This window comes from Rhinichthys klamathensis, unplaced genomic scaffold (assembly GCF_029890125.1).
Source record: "Rhinichthys klamathensis goyatoka isolate OS25496 unplaced genomic scaffold, OSU_Roscu_1.1 h1tg000173l_1, whole genome shotgun sequence".
NCBI classification, from domain to species: domain Eukaryota; kingdom Metazoa; phylum Chordata; class Actinopteri; order Cypriniformes; family Leuciscidae; genus Rhinichthys; species Rhinichthys klamathensis.
This window is the reverse complement of record NW_026606703.1, coordinates 336,180-344,567: the sequence shown is the minus strand read 5'-3', so window position 1 is coordinate 344,567 and position 8,388 is coordinate 336,180. Positions and strand designations below refer to the sequence as shown.

Sequence of the window (8,388 nt, the reverse complement as noted above, 5' to 3'; positions counted from 1 at the left end):
TTTGGTCTGAACAAAGTTGACCCAGGCACGCAACACAGACCTGCTTTTTGGGAAAAAGTGGACTCTGTGACCGGTTTTTAACTGTGTTTTTGCACCCAGCACAAACGCAGCCATTCACCATCGTGAAAATACGCCTGCGTATACCTAACTTCAATAGCTAACTAAATAAATAAATAAATGTCCTAATCACTAATTCTCTCGCTCTATCACTCGTACTATTATCAACACAGCTCACAAACTCGTGGGGATCTACTCAGGCAGGCATACAACAGCACATTCACTCAACACCCAGGATCATGTGATCTGTTGTAAGGTCAAATGACTAATCAGGAATTGATAAATGTTTGCTGGCTGCAAGGCAGACATCTTTTCTGTTGATGCTAGACGCGGTTGTGTGAGTTGGACTCTCATTTCATGCAGGTATAACTAGTGATGGGCAGATCGAGGCTTCGTGAAGCAATGAAACAGTTGAACCAAATGGGCCATATTGTTTCGCGGCTTCGAATCAATCCGACACCCGTCTCCACTGTGACACCTAGTTGTCACTTGCAGGTGTTGATCTGAAACAACCTTGACGAGCCATTACAAAATGTGTTGTTTTTTTATTATTGTATTTTTCTAATATGTGAAGCTTGTAACCTGTAGGCTCCTCACTGTGCATAATGTTATTTTGGTCCTGCAAAATGAATATTAATCAAATAAATCAAGCCACAATGTCTCACTTTTTTAAAGATTTTTATTCAAAAATATTATTTTCTCTGCTGTGGAAAGACTTAGCCTACTTCTTTTTTTACAGATAATTTCTCCAGCCTTTGAAAAAATCCCCTCACAAGGGACACTTGTTGCTGCTGGCATGCAAAGATATTTTTTAGCTAGGACATACAAATGAGGAAAGATTACTGCTCTCTCTTTAAGTTAGTGGATCATGAGTTCTGGGCAAATCTATCTATTAATCTATCTGTCTATATTTATATCTATGCATCTATTAATGTGTCACTATATGTAGGCTATACTCTGTCTGTCTCTAGCCTATCATCAGTCAATGTGTTGTGTAAATTTAAATGTAGGCTAAGCCTAAATAGCCTATAATCAAATCGCACTATGTCACTATATCACCAAAATCCGCTATCTCAAAATCAAACTCCTCTCACAAAAACCCACAAGGTCAATATGCGTTGATTTCACTTTTATACAGATGTGCGATTGTGTGGTCTGTTGTTCCCGACCGTGTCAATCAAACGCTGATTCTGCAGATCACACCTGATGAAACACTTTCGAGGCTTCGTTTGGCCATAGTCACGTGACGTGGGTGTTTTGAATCACGCTTCGGATCAGTGTTTCGAAACATCTGCGCTTCGGGATCTCGCAAAGCTTCGGAACGACTGTTTCGTGTCAGCCATCCCTAGGTATAACTGGTCATTGTAGAGCAGGGGTCGGCAAGTAAGGTTGGCATCGGGCCAAAAAAAAATTTTTACACTAGATGGCGGGCCAGAACATAGTCAATGGATAATTTAAGAAATTAATTGATGAAAAATGCAACTAGAATGTTAGTCAGCTGTTACTCTGTGTTAAATACTGTAGTAGGACAGTCAGTGTGGCTGTGCCTGGGTTTTATACTGGATACCTTAATAAAGCAGTAGGGATGAGTCACGATTTTCGAATATTCGATTTGTTGATTTAATTATAGAATATCGAATAGGTCGTGGGATTATTGTCTAAAAAAATTCCCATGTTTTCGGTGCTGATTCGGTGGTGACGCCGTGTTCATGTAACCAGAGGGTGACGCTGCCAATAACGCAAAAGCTGTCACAAGGAATCGGCAAAAGTAATGATTATGAATGTTTCAAATATAGCAAGGAGACATTTTAATTGTTTATAAGTGTCTTGTGTCGGCTCAGTCGGCTACAATAGTGACCGCAGTAGTTAACGCGCCTATAGAGAGAAATGAACATTTCATATGGATTACATAAGGGACTGTTCGTTATTTATTTAAAGGGTTAGTTCACCCAAAAATGAAAATTCTGTCAGTATTTACTCACCCTCATGTTGTTCCAACCCCGTAAGACCTTCGTTCATCTTCGGAACACGAATTAAGATATTTTTGATGAAATCTGAGAGCTGGATCACTCCTCCATACTAGTCCATAGGCTTCTTCAGGGATTGAACTTGCCGGCCTCGAAAAGTTATTAAAGACATCGTTAAAATAGTCCAAGTGACTACAGTGGCTCAATCTTAAGTTTATCAAGCGACGAGAATACTTTTTGTGCGCAAAAACAAACAAAAATAACTTTATTTCAACTATTCATTTCCTTCTCTGTGGGCCTCGAGTCAGTTAACGTAGTGTGATTCCGTAGAGCTACGTCACACGTAGGCTCACTATTGGCCGACGCTGGTCATGTGCGTGATGCGTGTGACGTACAACAACAGAAGCTTACGCTATTACACTAGTGAACTGACTCGAGGCCCAAGGAGATGGATATGAATAGTTGAAATAAAGTCGTTATTTTTGTTTGTTTTTGCGCACAAAAAGTATTCTCGTCGCTTGATAAACTTAAGATTGAGCCACTGTAGTCACTTGGACTATTTTAACAATGTCTTTAATAACTTTTCGAGGCCGGCAAGTTCAATCCCTGAAGAAGCCTATGGAGGAGTGATCCAGCTCTCAGATTTCATCAAAAATATCTTAATTAGTGTTCCGAAGATGAACGAAGGTCTTACGGGGTTGGAACAACATGAGGGTGAGTAATTACTGACAGCATTTTCATTTTTGGGTGAACTAACCCTTTAAGGGGCCACCGGAGGAGATTTGAGATCTGTAGTCAAAAAAGACTTGACCCTCCCTTCGCCAGCAATAATTTTTTATATGACCCTCCAAATGGATTGTGAAAAAAGGCATGACCCTCCCCGATAATTTATTGATTAGGCTACTTTTCTGGTTTGCGCTTGGCAAAGATGTTCAGATAGCCATTCCATGATAAACGACTAAACTCCTGCTTTCTCATCTTGCTGTAATGATAGACCAAACCTACAAATCACAATTTTTGATTTGGAAAAAAAAATCATGTTTTCGGGGCTGATGCAGTGGTGACGCGTTCATGTAAAATGTAAAGCCTCGTACACACCGGGACGAATATCGGCTCGCGTTATTCGTCAGCGTTTTTCAACGCGTGTTTTGTGTTCACACCCAAGCGATTTTCTAAGGGTGGCGCTGCCAATACAGTATCTTAAAGCTGCCACAAAGAACCAGCAAAAGTAACGATTATGAATAATATATCAAGGGGACATTTTAATTGTTTATTAATAAACAAGTCTTTGTCAGTGTCGGTTGCAAATATAAAGGTGACGATGCTGACTCGCGATCTTCGCAATAGTGAAAGCGCCAGAGAGAAATGCACATTTCGGATTACATAAGCAGAGAGCAGTCTGTCTGTTTTCTTTCGTTTTGAATTGTTCTGTTAAAAAGTAGACATGTCAAGCTTTCTATATATTTATCAGTTCTGTGAGGCAAGTAGCCTACTACAGCCTATGATGTTTCGGTTAATTTATTAGACAAGAGTCCAGTTCACACGCAGGCGCCTCCGTGTCATGATGATTTTCTACGATTTACTTCTTATATATTAAATCCAGACAATTTGTTGATGAAACATTGATTAAAATTAAGATAAAATTTATACAAAACGAAATTCACTTTAAAGAAAGGCTTTCTACAAAACAACACTTAATGAAGTGGTCAAAATCATGTCTGGCCATGTCTCCCGATATATTGCGTAGGCTATACTTTTCATAATTAACATAGATGGAAAAAAATATTATAATATGAAAATGCGCTTATTATGGCTACAACACATATACAGACTCTATTTGTACAAATTGCTGCACATTTATTAAATTCTGAATTTTGCACACAAGTTGAAAGGCATTTGTTTGTGCATATTAAAACATATTCGCAACATTTATCAAGTTCACTGATAATTGTGCATGCATTTATTAATCATTATGATACTAAAATCATAATAAAGTAGTAGGCTTCCCTTTCAATAGTCCAAATTCGCGGTGGCGCTGCCATTTTCGTCTTTCTTCTGTGGATTTCTTCAGCTCCTGGTTGGTCAAATTCAGATAGATCGAGACATCGGCTCATTCAACCGCACAGCGCACACACCTCACGTCACGAATCCAAGCCTACAGCTCCCGAACTTTTTAGACATGTTTAAAAATTATCGTGAGGTCGAGAGGTTCGGCTCGGCTCGTATCTTCCTAGCACACGACATGAGCCGCAACATGCGAGCACAACCGATTTCCACGCGATTTCTCCCGAGTGAAAAAAAAAATCTGCGAGCTCGTAAAACAGCAAAAAAAATAAAAATAAAAAAAATCGCACCGTGTAAGCCCGCCTTGGAGTATGAATATATAAACAGGCGTTTCAGTATTAAATGCATTTTCTGAGAATTTATATTTCATGTTTTGACAGCAAATGTGACATCCATAACGCTGGAATTGCCCAATTTTAAATAATTTATCCTCAACTAGTTTTTTTGGTGTAGGTCTATTTTATTATGTTAACTTCAAATAATACTAATAGTAATTTAAAAATGTGGTAGCCCTATGTCCAACACATCACACTCCACTGTTATGGGGGCAATTTCAGTAGATTTGCTCACTAACATTGTTGTGGAAACACAATAAGAATGGAAACTGAAATATGGTAGTATCGTGCTACAGCGCACATTATATCAGCTGCAGTTCTGGCGCCTCAGTCCCAATACTGTAAAACTCGACGTACATTCACATCACATGTTAATGCAGCGGTAGAGTTACACTCACAGGACACTGCACTTATTCGCAATCCCAAAAGTTCATTATTTGCTCGTGCTTTAAAGCTTTGCCGGGTAAACATTACTTTGGCGTTCTGTTCTAATACACTTTTTCTGAGCGCGTACTGAAGTGCGCGCGCACTGTCAAACAGCGCCAAACTAGATTTTTGTTGGGTCAGACCATAGATAGCGATGGGGGGCCGAGACCGAGAGAGCTACATAAAGCTACATGGAAAAAATATGCACCAAACAAGCCACTTTGAAATGTAGCTGTTTTGATGAATACAAAAGTTGGGTGACCCTCCCCTATAGACTAAAAAAGTTGGATGACCCTCCCCTCAACAAAGAATAAAAAGACATGACCCTCCCCTATTTTCCTCCGGTGGCCCTTTCCATAAATACCGAAAGGTCCCTAAGCAGAGAGTAGTCGGTTTCTTTTCGTTTTGAATTGTTTCGTTTAAAATTAGACATTTTTAAGCTTTCTATATATTTTCGTGTCTGTGAGGCAGCTTAAACGCTGAGTTTCGGTTAATTTATGAGATGAGCTCCAGTTCACGAGCAATGCAATCTCGCCGGCGCCTCCATGTCTGATTATATTGTCTGCTATATTTGCTTTTATTAAATACAGGCAATAAAACATTGATTAAAAATAAGATACAAATGATACAAAACAAAATTAAATTTTTAGATAGGCTTTCTACAAAACAAAACTTAATGAAGTGGTCAAAATCATGTCTGACCCACATGTCTCCCGATATATTGCGGCATCTTGCAACACATCCCGCCTTGCTGAAACACACATGTGGGAGATGCGGAATGGATAAAAATAACTAAAAAAATAAAAGAGGATTTGAATAAGCCCATTAATGGCATTTTTGAGTCATGCTCTTAACGAACTATGTTTTATTTCCTCTTTCCATATTGTGAATAAATGTGTATCATTTTAATTTGCTTGTTACACAATGGAGTCTAACTTATTGTAATAATTATTTGACGTAGACTACTTTTAAACTTAGAATTATTCCTTGGCATCCTCGCATAGCCTACTAAACTGCATAGCTACTTTTTTTACGCTATTACGTCGTGTTAACATTTAAGCTGGTGAGAGAAAATGGCACTATCAAAGAGTCTAAAAAGGGAAGTTGACAGCGAAAATAGTTATACAAAGAATAATAAAAAGACAACTATGCGTTCATCCTACCTAGTTTTGTAAATGCAAAGCCGGTGTGTCTTATCTGCAACGACAACCCGATCACACTAAATGCATCTCTATAGCACGCATTGTGTCTATCGTGCAATTTATACGCGAAAAAGAGTTTTTACGTGCATATGATACGCATGTGTAGGTTTAGTAGTGGTGTCTGGTGCGTGTGTATTATAGGTTGGGTAGGATTAGTGGTGTGGGATGCGTGTGTATTACACGCAATAAAGTGCGTATCAAATGCACGCGAAAAACTGCGTATCATATGCACGTAAAAACACATTTTCGTGTATAAATTGCACGATAAACACAACGCGTGCTATAGAGACGCATAATGTCTATAATATTAGACATTTCATGACGGTTATTTTAGAGGTGTGTCTAGCGATCCACAGACTCTTTTGAATGTCTTTCAGAACTTTTCAGGCTGCGGCGCGGGCCAGATATTATTGCCGGCGGGCCAGTTTTGGCCCGCGGGCCGCCTGTTGCCGACCCCTGTTGTGGAGCATGTTTAATTACTGCCATTGAATTTTAATACTTATTTATTTCATTTTATTAAGGGTAATTCTAGAAGTGCGTGTCTACTCTTCACGGGGGACACAGGCGTCTGTATGGAAGTTTAACCTTTATGTGATCACCTCCAGTGTGACTTGAGCTGCTGGACTGCAATGCACTGGTAAATGCCTCAATATGTACATTTTCCATTGAATGTGTTATACTTGCATTGAGACATGTTTTAACAACTTTCTCTGTCCGTAGCAACGGAACGTTCCCCTTTTCTCTGCATGTGTTAATGCGCTGTGGGACAGTTGAGCATACTGAAAAGTAGGCCTATATTTTTAGTTATGTTTGAGTTGATAATGCTAATGCTGTTTAATGAGGTTGGTAACTAACATGCTTGGTTTCTCTTGAAAAGGGACCAGGCCAGCCACTGTTTCCATGTGTTTTATAAGCATTTCTTTATTGGTTCCTGTTGTTTGATTTTTTTTGTTATTGTTTGGTTACCTGTAATTTTGCCACTCATGTGCCAAATTCATACTAGCATTTTATTTTATTTTTCTTGACTAAGTGTTGCCTTTTATGCTGGTGGTTCTCCTCCCTAACCATGTCTTTTGCGTAGGTTATCCTTGTACAAGGCCGGATCTATACGGATGCTTTGCCCCTTCTCTTCAGGGGACCACACTGGGAGAGACACTGTATTGGTGTGCACTTATAACTACAACACGGTGTGATATTTTGTAGTGGTATCTAAAAGTCTGAAGTGTGTATAGCTTGCTGTGTTGCATGCTTCGACTGCTTCGACTGGTGCTGGGTTGCTGTCTCCTGTTTCTGTCTCCCCAGGGGCCTCCTGAGCAGGGGTTTTGCATTGGCTGATCCGACCTTCCTAGATTGAGGAAAATCCACCAGTCATTTATCCCAGAATTTTTAAGATCTATTTTAATAACTTTTCTACGTCTTTTTGCACAAAAAATATGTAATAATTTTGGAATATATTTACATATTTGACTCTTGTTGACTGTCCCTTTGCGGGGATAAACATATTATTAGCCACACTACATTCACGAGAAGATCTGTGGTTCCTCCTGCCCATCATCAGGGGGTGGCGTAGTGAGACCTGAAATAAGGTATACTGCATGGCAGGTACCACACTCACTTTCTCAGCGACCTGGGGAGACGTCTCCCTCTTATGACGTCGTCAAGCGATCCGTTTGGGGGGAGGAGCAGTTTTAAGTGAGTACTGAAAATAACGAACTTTTTCATCTTATATTCTGCCTTTAGGTATCGAAATTCATACAAAACAATACAACAACTTGTCAAACGTGTATTTCCCCTAAATATCTTGTGTTAATCATAATTACAAATTTAACCTGACATACGCACTTTAAGTTATATGTGAATGTTTTAATTTTTCTGAGCAAAAGTATTTTATTTTTCTAAATTTGTAATTGCTCATGTTTCTTTGAACATTTTCTGAGCAGACATGATTTTAAGTCTCTCAATTGGATTTCAAATCATTTAATTGGCATTCTCATGTAACCATATGAACAAATGGAAATGCTGGTTTATACTTGATTGTATGTTGTATTTGCATTGGCATTTTTGCACCGTAAGCAGAGCACTGTGATTTTGTTTCTTCTTGATCACTCATGTAACTGGCAGTCTTGTGTTTAGAGTTGGGAACAAAAGGAAATGCTGGATTACATTCTTTAGGATCGTGTTCTTGTTGCATTGGCATTTTTTGCACTGTGAGCAGAGGTTTTCAAGTCTCTATCACTCATTTAATTGCTTGCTATCTCATGTTTACAGAAATAAACAAGAAAATGCTGGATTATATTCTTTAGCATACTCATGTTCTTGTTGCTTTGGCATTTTTGC

At 39.0% G+C, this 8,388-nt stretch overlaps 1 long non-coding RNA gene across 3 annotated transcripts; it reads left to right on the top strand.

The window, feature by feature from the left end:
* The first annotated feature begins 275 nt into the window (after positions 1–275).
* On the top strand, positions 276–7,610 carry LOC130091941 (uncharacterized). 3 transcript variants are annotated; one of them, XR_008807881.1, is made up of 3 exons: positions 276–420; positions 6,573–7,214; positions 7,354–7,610. It is a non-coding gene; the product is annotated as an uncharacterized LOC130091941 (long non-coding RNA). The 3 variants fall into 3 exon arrangements; XR_008807882.1 differs by lacking the exon at positions 7,354–7,610 and having other exon boundaries at positions 6,573–6,688; positions 6,772–7,280; XR_008807880.1 differs by lacking the exon at positions 7,354–7,610 and having other exon boundaries at positions 6,573–6,837; positions 6,929–7,280.
* The last annotated feature ends 778 nt before the right edge of the window (positions 7,611–8,388 follow it).